The sequence below is a fragment of the Corvus brachyrhynchos genome, unplaced genomic scaffold, assembly GCF_000691975.1.
Source record: "Corvus brachyrhynchos isolate BGI_N302 unplaced genomic scaffold, ASM69197v1 scaffold97, whole genome shotgun sequence".
Lineage (NCBI taxonomy): Eukaryota > Metazoa > Chordata > Aves > Passeriformes > Corvidae > Corvus > Corvus brachyrhynchos.
Genome location: NW_008239758.1, coordinates 87,704 through 96,061, shown reverse-complemented (window position 1 = coordinate 96,061; position 8,358 = coordinate 87,704). Strand labels below are relative to the sequence as shown.

At 39.4% G+C, this 8,358-nt stretch overlaps 1 protein-coding gene across 1 annotated transcript in view; it reads right to left on the bottom strand.

Annotated features, from left to right (window-relative positions):
* Positions 1-8,358, bottom strand: part of RAB27A (RAB27A, member RAS oncogene family) — a 30,268-nt gene that overhangs the window by 12,738 nt on the left and 9,172 nt on the right. Inside the window, exon 2 of the mRNA XM_008639997.2 lies at positions 7,683-7,800. The gene's annotated coding sequence lies outside the window, so the exon portion shown is untranslated. The remainder of the gene's footprint in view (positions 1-7,682; positions 7,801-8,358) is intronic.

The window sequence follows — 8,358 nt, the reverse complement described above, 5'->3', positions numbered from 1 at the left end:
TGCTCAGTGTGGGCAGAGCACAGTGAATGGCCTCACCCTGCTCTAAGGCTCCAGCAGCACCTGAAGGCTTGAAGAACTGGTCAATCAGACACGTGTCAGCTCTGTCCAAACAAGTGACAGAGACTTAAATAATGCTCCTGCTTAGTCAGCACTTTGTTAGAAGTGCTTTGTTAAAAGCTGCCAGATCCGTACAAATGTAACAAACATATCATTTATATTTCATAAACTCAAGTAACTGCTGCATTGGGGGAAGAGAACTAATGAATAAGCACTTCACCAAAATGTTCTGAGCTGCACTATTGTTTTTCTTAGGGAAATATATGACCCGGCTTGCTTTAGTTTTGGCCAAAATGACACTTTCTGCGACTTCTGGGGCTTTTCTGTAGCATGAATAAGAAGAAAATACCCCTTGGTTACTTTCAATTGCTTTACCTGACATTTTACTATTATGATGTTTTTAGTTTCAGCTGCAGAGAAACTTTAAGGAATTGCAGGATCAATGTCTAAGGAGTCCCTCTTTCTTGGAAAGATCTAACTAATTTTAAGGGTGCTCAAGATATAGAAGAATCTGCAAAATTAGGTACAAAAACACAGGCTGGGAGGTTTTAGCCTCCACTGATGTCACTTTCGTTTGGCTGAAGGTGCTCTACAACCATTTTTCAGTATCGCTACAACTGCAGCATTTTGAGAGCACGAACTGATGGGCACACAAAGCACTGTGAGAATGAGCTATAATGGGAGATGCCAGGCATGAAATTATAATCCCACCCAGAAAGGGGGCACAAAAGGGAAGCAACAGGCCTGCAGATGTGGTGAGAACCTTGCACAACAGGCCAGGCAAGGGAGCAGCAGATTCTGGACTTTGTTTCCAGAAAACCAGGAGAAACTAGGAATGGAGAAGCCAGGAAATGAAACAACAGTTAGTTTTGCAACTGCTTTTGCATTTCAGCATCACCAAACCAACAAATAGGCAGCTGAATTTCAAAGGTTGGCTCAGTTACATAAATGAATGAAAGGCAGCATGGAACTGGAAAAAAATGAAGAATAATCAGGAATGTTGCAGATGGTTGTCCAATAGTCCCCATACGGGAGGATTTTTGTGCAGTTTCAACTTCTGTGCAAAAAGCACAGCACCATCTCTATTCCCTCATCAGTTCCTAACATTTTCATGCTCCATGGTAAGGAAATACTGTAGATAAATAGAGATTTGCAACGCTATGTGATAAAAACAGTTGAACTCTCTCAGAGGACCTGTCACTCTCCTGGGAACAAGAGCTTTTGCCTCTCAAGTTACCTCTTTGCACTCTCATCAGAAGCTGCTTTCAAGTTAGAGCAGTGAAGTAAACATTGGTGTAAACTGAATAAACTCCAGAGTAAACTGGGGAAAATAAAGCAAGCATTTTTAATTCCTTTAAGCAGTTCCATACTACTTACTCCATCTTCAACCATTCCCCTCTTCCTCTAATAAATACATTAAGACACAGTGGCTTCCAAGTTAACTGCCATGCTTTTTCACTAACTTATACATAGGAAATGCAGAGCATCCTCCCTAACATGACAATTCTGACCACTTCGGGACCCACCTCCTTCCTCGCAGCCTAACCTTAACATCTGGAACACATCGCTGTACTGTACCTACTCTTCCCAGGATCAAGGAATTATGAATGACAGTCCTACACAGATATACACATTTTCCAACTGTTTCAGAAAAACAGGAGCCACAGGGATTTCACCCACAAAGTTGGTTATATTCACAGATGGGAAATATCCAGGAGTTTGACCACCCCCTCATTCAGCAACACTTTCAAAATTCAGAAGGGCGAGAAAAAAGAGCACACTTCTATTTCTGACCCCAGAAATAGCCACTGAACGGTAAAGGAGAAGATAATAAGAATCACATAGGATAATAAGAATTGAGTATTTCTTTAAGGAAGGGTTTGGTTTTCCAGGAGATAAAAATCTCCAGCAGATAAGCAAACACATGAAAATGCAGAATAAGAGGAATAATTAAAAAAAAAAAAGTTAAAAATCTGAAAACTGAAAAAGGAAGCAGTTTCATATGTGCAGGTAAAATATGAACGAAATGGCATCTCAAGGAAAACAAGTGCACGTATTCATGCTAAAGAAAGTGTAAGTTATGCTCTACCTATAGGGGTGATTCAGTAGGCTGCAATACATATTAATCAGGCCAGGTTCTTTGTTTAAGCCCATTAAAGCACACACTGTAAATGGCCAGAGGAAAATACCTGCAGCTTCTTTAGAAAAAATATAACAATATGGATATAGATATATTTCTCTTTCAGAAGAGGAAGGTTCTCAGCTATCTTCTACCTTATTTCATAGGCCAGATACCTGGAACACAGAAAATAATTCTCCAAGAGGTCACACTGCCAAGCTTATGAAGGATACCAGATACATCCTGCATTAGAGAGGAATAATCTGGCAAAATAAATTATCCTGATTAGGTCAATTAGAAGTCAATGGAAAAGGTCAGCTACCAGACACCTGAAGATACCTCCTAATCATTGTTAGATAAAAGTGAAGACCACATAAATGTGATACAGACTATAAAACTACATCTTTTATCTAACATGATGTGGGCAAGCATACAAAGGGGTGAGGCAGGAAAGAACTGCAGTACAGAATTTAATCCACCTTTTCATTATTTGAATTGGAAAATACATGGGTTGTTGTTTTTGTTCGGTTTTTTTTTTTTTTTTGTAGGGGGTAAACACTTTTCCTTGCTAAGCTGGTTGTTGATTGGAAGATACAACAAAAGTTACCCTTTTTTTCAGCAGCCACTGCCATTCTTTAGCATTATGGCTTTTCTGTAATATTGAGATCTGTTCTAACTACAACAAAACTAACAGGGGTCACAGTATAGAGGATTTCTAACATTCTGTTCTTCTGGTTATTTCTTAGGAAGTTAAATGCTTTCTCATTATTTAGGTGCCATTGAAATATCAAAAAAATTTTAACTCCATCAGAAGTTTTTTTGAAAGCAGCTAATCACAAGGCATCCTGGCCTTTTGGAGCAGGACTAATGTGTCAGATCATAGTTCCAGCAACCAGTGAAAACATCCTGTTCCCCAGAAAATTCACTGGTTATCAAAGCTACTGACTGAACAACTAAGCCATATCCATTTCTAGTGAGCTGAAAAACTCTACTATCTATGGATATCAGGCATGACATTAGGAGTCATAAAAAGTTACTTGTGAAAATGTTTAATCAGAGGGATTTCTTAAATGAATCTAGCAAAAAGGACAAAATAAGTTTGTAGTTATCTGTGGGAAAGCAAGGGAAACTGTCATTTAGAACCCTGTCCAGCAACTAGAAAAGGTTATTTCTTCTATTCCTCAAATCCAGCATCCCAGGACAGTCAGAGATGCTAAGCAAGGAAGTGTACAAATGGACAGAGATGGAAGGATGGATCTAGATGGATAAAACTGAGACTCACAGCTAGCACTCACTTCCCCCAAACTTTTAAGTACCATACAGTCTTGACAGAAGCATCCTTGCAGGTGCAGAGCTCACTGGACCTACCTGACATTGTGCTGCCATGGGAAGCCAGTCAGAGCAGTGCAGGCTGGCAGGAAGACACTTGAGCAGGACACTCAGGAGTTTGAGAGGTGGGTGTCAGCTGTGAATAATCTGCTCCTAAGAGGTCTCAAAAAGAAACTGAGCCTTTCATTTCAGAGTCTGTAATAGCTACAGTCTGAGAAAGAGATTTTCAGCCAGTACTGTCTGAGAGAGAGATTTTCAACCAGTACTGAGCAGGACTTGTTTAATAAACATGTTTGGAGATAGTGAGCATATGTGACATGTTTTATAGATGCTATGCAAAGGTTAGAAATAACTTGCTGAGAATACTCTGGCCATAACTTAACAAGTCCATTAGATAATAAAACACCATGTCTGCCTGAAGTAGGCTGTATACAATAGGCCACAACCTGTTCTCTTCAGGAAGTTACTAACGTGCGACAGTAAAACAGAAATCTTCATGGAAATCTTCGTGTGACAGCAAGACACAGCCGCCTTGGAGCATGCTTGTGTCTCAAAAGTATGACTCAAACTCTTCTAACAAAGCAAAGTTAAATGATGGTTTTTGAGTGGGGTTTTCTTTCAAGAATTGAAAGCCATGCCCCTACTTCCACCCTATCCTCCATTTGAACATCTCTGGAACTGCAGCACGAATTAACACTGCCCAAGCCTCCTACTGAGGCCCTGCAGTCTGCCAAAATACTCAGACAGTGCTTTGGAAAAATGTTGGCTTCAATTCGTATCCTAGCACAGCTTTCTAGAGCCTCAGGGAAGGCATAATTCAAAAGAAGCACTGATTAAGCAGGCTGAACTGCTCAACACAAAGCTTCCATTCAAAAAGCCTGCTGTTTTTCAGCCTGAGTTGCCAACAATATTTATCTCACTGCTCAGATCACAATCCCATATTACAGCATGAATTATAGTTAAATCCTGATACACAGCAAAGACTTCTGAGATAAACAGCGCAGCAAACCAGAATTTCTTACACTAATCGGTGTTATGTAGGAATATATGAGCAAGGAAAGCAAAAAGCAGCACAAGTGTAATGCCACAGTTTGCCCATACCTTTCTTTTTAGTTATTCCCAGACAGAGGCAGTGCCCCAAGATGGCTGTAGAGTAAAACCCCACCTGAAACCTGGCAGCTGTTGCCAGCTTTTCCTACTGCAGATGCCTTCCTAAAGAATTCTTTCATAACATTTCATGCACACAAAGCATCCTCAATTTCACTTGAGCTGACCTACAGTAATAGGCAATTCTCTACCTCTGCCCTCAGAAGTCTTCAATTAAAATTCAGACTGGTTCTGTGTATAGCTAATAAACGGCTTAGCAGCAGTGAGCTTACGGAACAACCACCTCTATAATCCAAGTTCCAGAAAAAATACACAAAACTTTTCTATGAAAATAAATTGCCAGTCAGAATGCTCTAATTGACCCAAGCAGTGCAAGTTTCCTGTCAAAAACTGTGTCAGGGAAACACATATGCAGTTATCACACCACAGTGCATACAGACTGTGCCGTCTTGGCTTAACACCAAATAGAAACATTGCCTGCTCATGAAGAACTCAAAAATCTCACACAAACTGGCAAACCAATTTCATGGAACAATTCTACACCATAATTGAGAAAGGCATCAAACCTCTGAAATGAAGAATGGAATATAATGGGTAAGCAATATGAAAATCTATTCAGCTATACCCTTCTGAGCATAAGTCACAAGAAACAGACATATGTAATGGTATTGCCCCCCAAGAGTTTCTATATGAAAAGACTCATTAAAGTAGGTGCTGGTGTTTCATCATCTACTAAAAGACTGGCTTTGGCTTGCAGCATTTGGTTTGATTTTAAATCAATGCATGTGATTTACTATAGAAGGAACTAAGAATCCAGTAATGAGATTGCAATAAAACAAATAAAGTATGTGAAAAAAGAAAATCTCAGTTAGCACTAATCAGTACAGCTGCAGTGCCTATAGAGGAGCTATGCTAACTAACCCACTCGCTCCCAGAGAATTTCCTCACCAAGATCCCAGTTCTTCTGTTTATACCAACAGTTGCATCACAATGTATCAAAACTGATTTTTTTTAAAGAAATTGTATCCCTATAACACAGTGTTTAAACAAAATTCAGAAGCAGGAACTACACCGTTTCCTAGTTACGAAGTAAAACATTTTAGAACTAATAAAAGTTGCTCCTTTTTCTCCTTCCCATTGTCTAGAGCTTATTTCTCTTCTACTAGGGTACCTTCCAGATCTTTTTCCATTAACTGGTTTTAAGATTTTTTGAGGTCATTCTAAGTTTTCTACAGTTTCAGAATTTTTGTTGGTCTTTTTTTCTAGTTTTTTTTCTTAAGAAAAAAAATTACAATTTCTCTTTAATGCCATCGTTAGTGACATGCTTAAAGAAGCCCAGCTGAATTAGACTCCCAGTGTGTCTTTACCAGGCTTAATTACCACGGATATTTGGTTTAAGATGGTGTTGTAAATGAAAGACATGCTGGAAACACGCAAATATACTGAAATTCAATGGGAGTATGGTGAGGAAAAGGGTGGCAGCACCAAATGCTAGCATATTGTTTTGCAGTGTACAAAAGAATCCCAATATTATCAAAATTTAATCATCAGATAACTCAGGCTATTAGAAATCACTACACTAAAAGGTGCTAGAAATAGTTTCTGTAACAAACATTCAAAATGCACATGTAATGCAATAAATGAAATTATTATATAACAGTAAATTACAGTGAAGCAGCTACAACAACCAATCCGTCCACACACCACAGGAAAAACAAAACCAGTAAGCCAAGCATCAATGTTTACAAAACCCTTTTCACCAGTTATTTTATATAAACTTTTAATACACTGGGGATGTCTATAAGGGAACAGCAAGAAAAGAGACTTGTTTAACTACATTTATGAATTTCTCACTTCTCTCTCATAAACACAAGTCAGCTGGTGATGTCCTGGAGGAGAAAAATCATCTTAAGACATTCTAGGCTAGACATCAAATAAAACCCTGGGAAAGCCTCGTGACCTTCCCACAGAAGTGGAGGAGAATACTGTTTTCTGTTCTCCGAACAACTCCTCCTTGGTTATTTACAGTCTACAAAAACTGGACTTTTGGTCCATGATTAAAAAAATGCTGGCAAACACGTGGCTAGAAAGGATGCCCAAACAAAAGCATGCTTGGGGTGGCATGGCACAACTCAGTCAGATGTGTCAGCCATATATTCTGAGTTTCTTCCAAAGGAGATACAAAAGACAGTAATAACAGCCCATTTTCATATTGCTTTTACCGTAATTAAAGATTCAAGTCATTACTATATGACTGAACAAGGAATGTGAACTAGATGAGCTCACAGGGTTCCTTGCTATTCAATTTCTTTTGATAATTAAAAATAACAGACTGTGAAGCACACCATTTTCATTCCTTTTATCATCCCTTTAGCGAACACAATAACAAACATGTTGGTGCACAATGCGGTTAAAAAACCCCACCATTCTAAAGGACTACTTTATTCAGTGTAGTTTATCTTTAAATGCTAACAGGAACACATGAAGAAATAGAGGGGAAGAAAGTTCAAGCACTGCAACATTTAAAAATACTGAGTTACTTTGTTCATTATTCTGAACCTTATTTGCACAGCACGCTTTACTATCAGGGGTCCAACTCCTCCTTCCAACTGCAGAACAAGCTTGACTTAACACAGAAGAAAATGTAAGCTGATGACTTGGGACCAGAACGGGCATCTTATGGCTACTGGATCCGGTCACTGGTCACTGCAGTCATTCTATTTTATTAATAAACTTACCCTGGTTTGTCTTTAAATCTGACTGATTTATTTGTGAAAAGCAATTACTTAATACATACCACAAGAGCTGCAATTTTGTCATTTAACCCCAAAGCCTATGTGTTACATGAGCCAAGTGTACACCCCAGCTTTACTTTTCCCTCTAGAACGTGAGGATGCAGGAGTGCTGAACTCTCTCTCAAAATCAGAATATTCCAGGCAGCTTGTTAAAGTCCAGCAACATTGTTTCAAAGCTCTTAACAGAGGAACAGCTGGCACACGACAGTCAGCTCAAGGAAAACAATGTAATAAATCTCATGAAAATAAATGGAAAAGAAAAAGGGTTTACATACCTATGTTTGACAGCTGTGAATGGATCTGTAGTTTTCCAATTGTGCTTCAGTGACGAGTTTCCTGACCCAGCTCAGATCTCTTGAATACCATAGTCAGGCACAAAGAGCCATTTCTCATCTACAGGAAGCATCAGCAAAGAGAGAAAATAAAACCAAAACAGCGTAGTTCAGACCAATAGCTCTAACATTCACAGGACATGGGAAGCTGCCAACCCCACACAACCACCCTCCCCACCTAATTACATTCAGCTGCTTGTCATGTGGTCTTGCTGACAGATCAACTGATCTCTTTTCCCCCTTTTAAAAGTAAGCAAAGTAGCTAACTATACCTCCCTAAACCAGGTAACACACCTTGAGCTTTTGCATAAACTACTGACCCTCCTCCTTGTCATAGGGAGAGGAAGTTGCAGTGTGTGAGTGCAACTTTTTCTAAGTATACAAAAAAATAAAATACAGCAAACACAATAGCCTACTCTACTGAAACACAGCAAGCACCAAAGTTCCCCAGAGTGGTTTTATTTCCCACCTTTACGGACAGCAGAAAAGGTTAGTGATAACAAAATCACCACAGATACCAGAGAGAGACCGTGTGAGAGGGAGCTGGAAGGATTTGGGAGGACAGTGGCAGCTGTACTGTAGGACCTTGTAGGCATCTGTGTCCAGTCCTCTCTGCTGA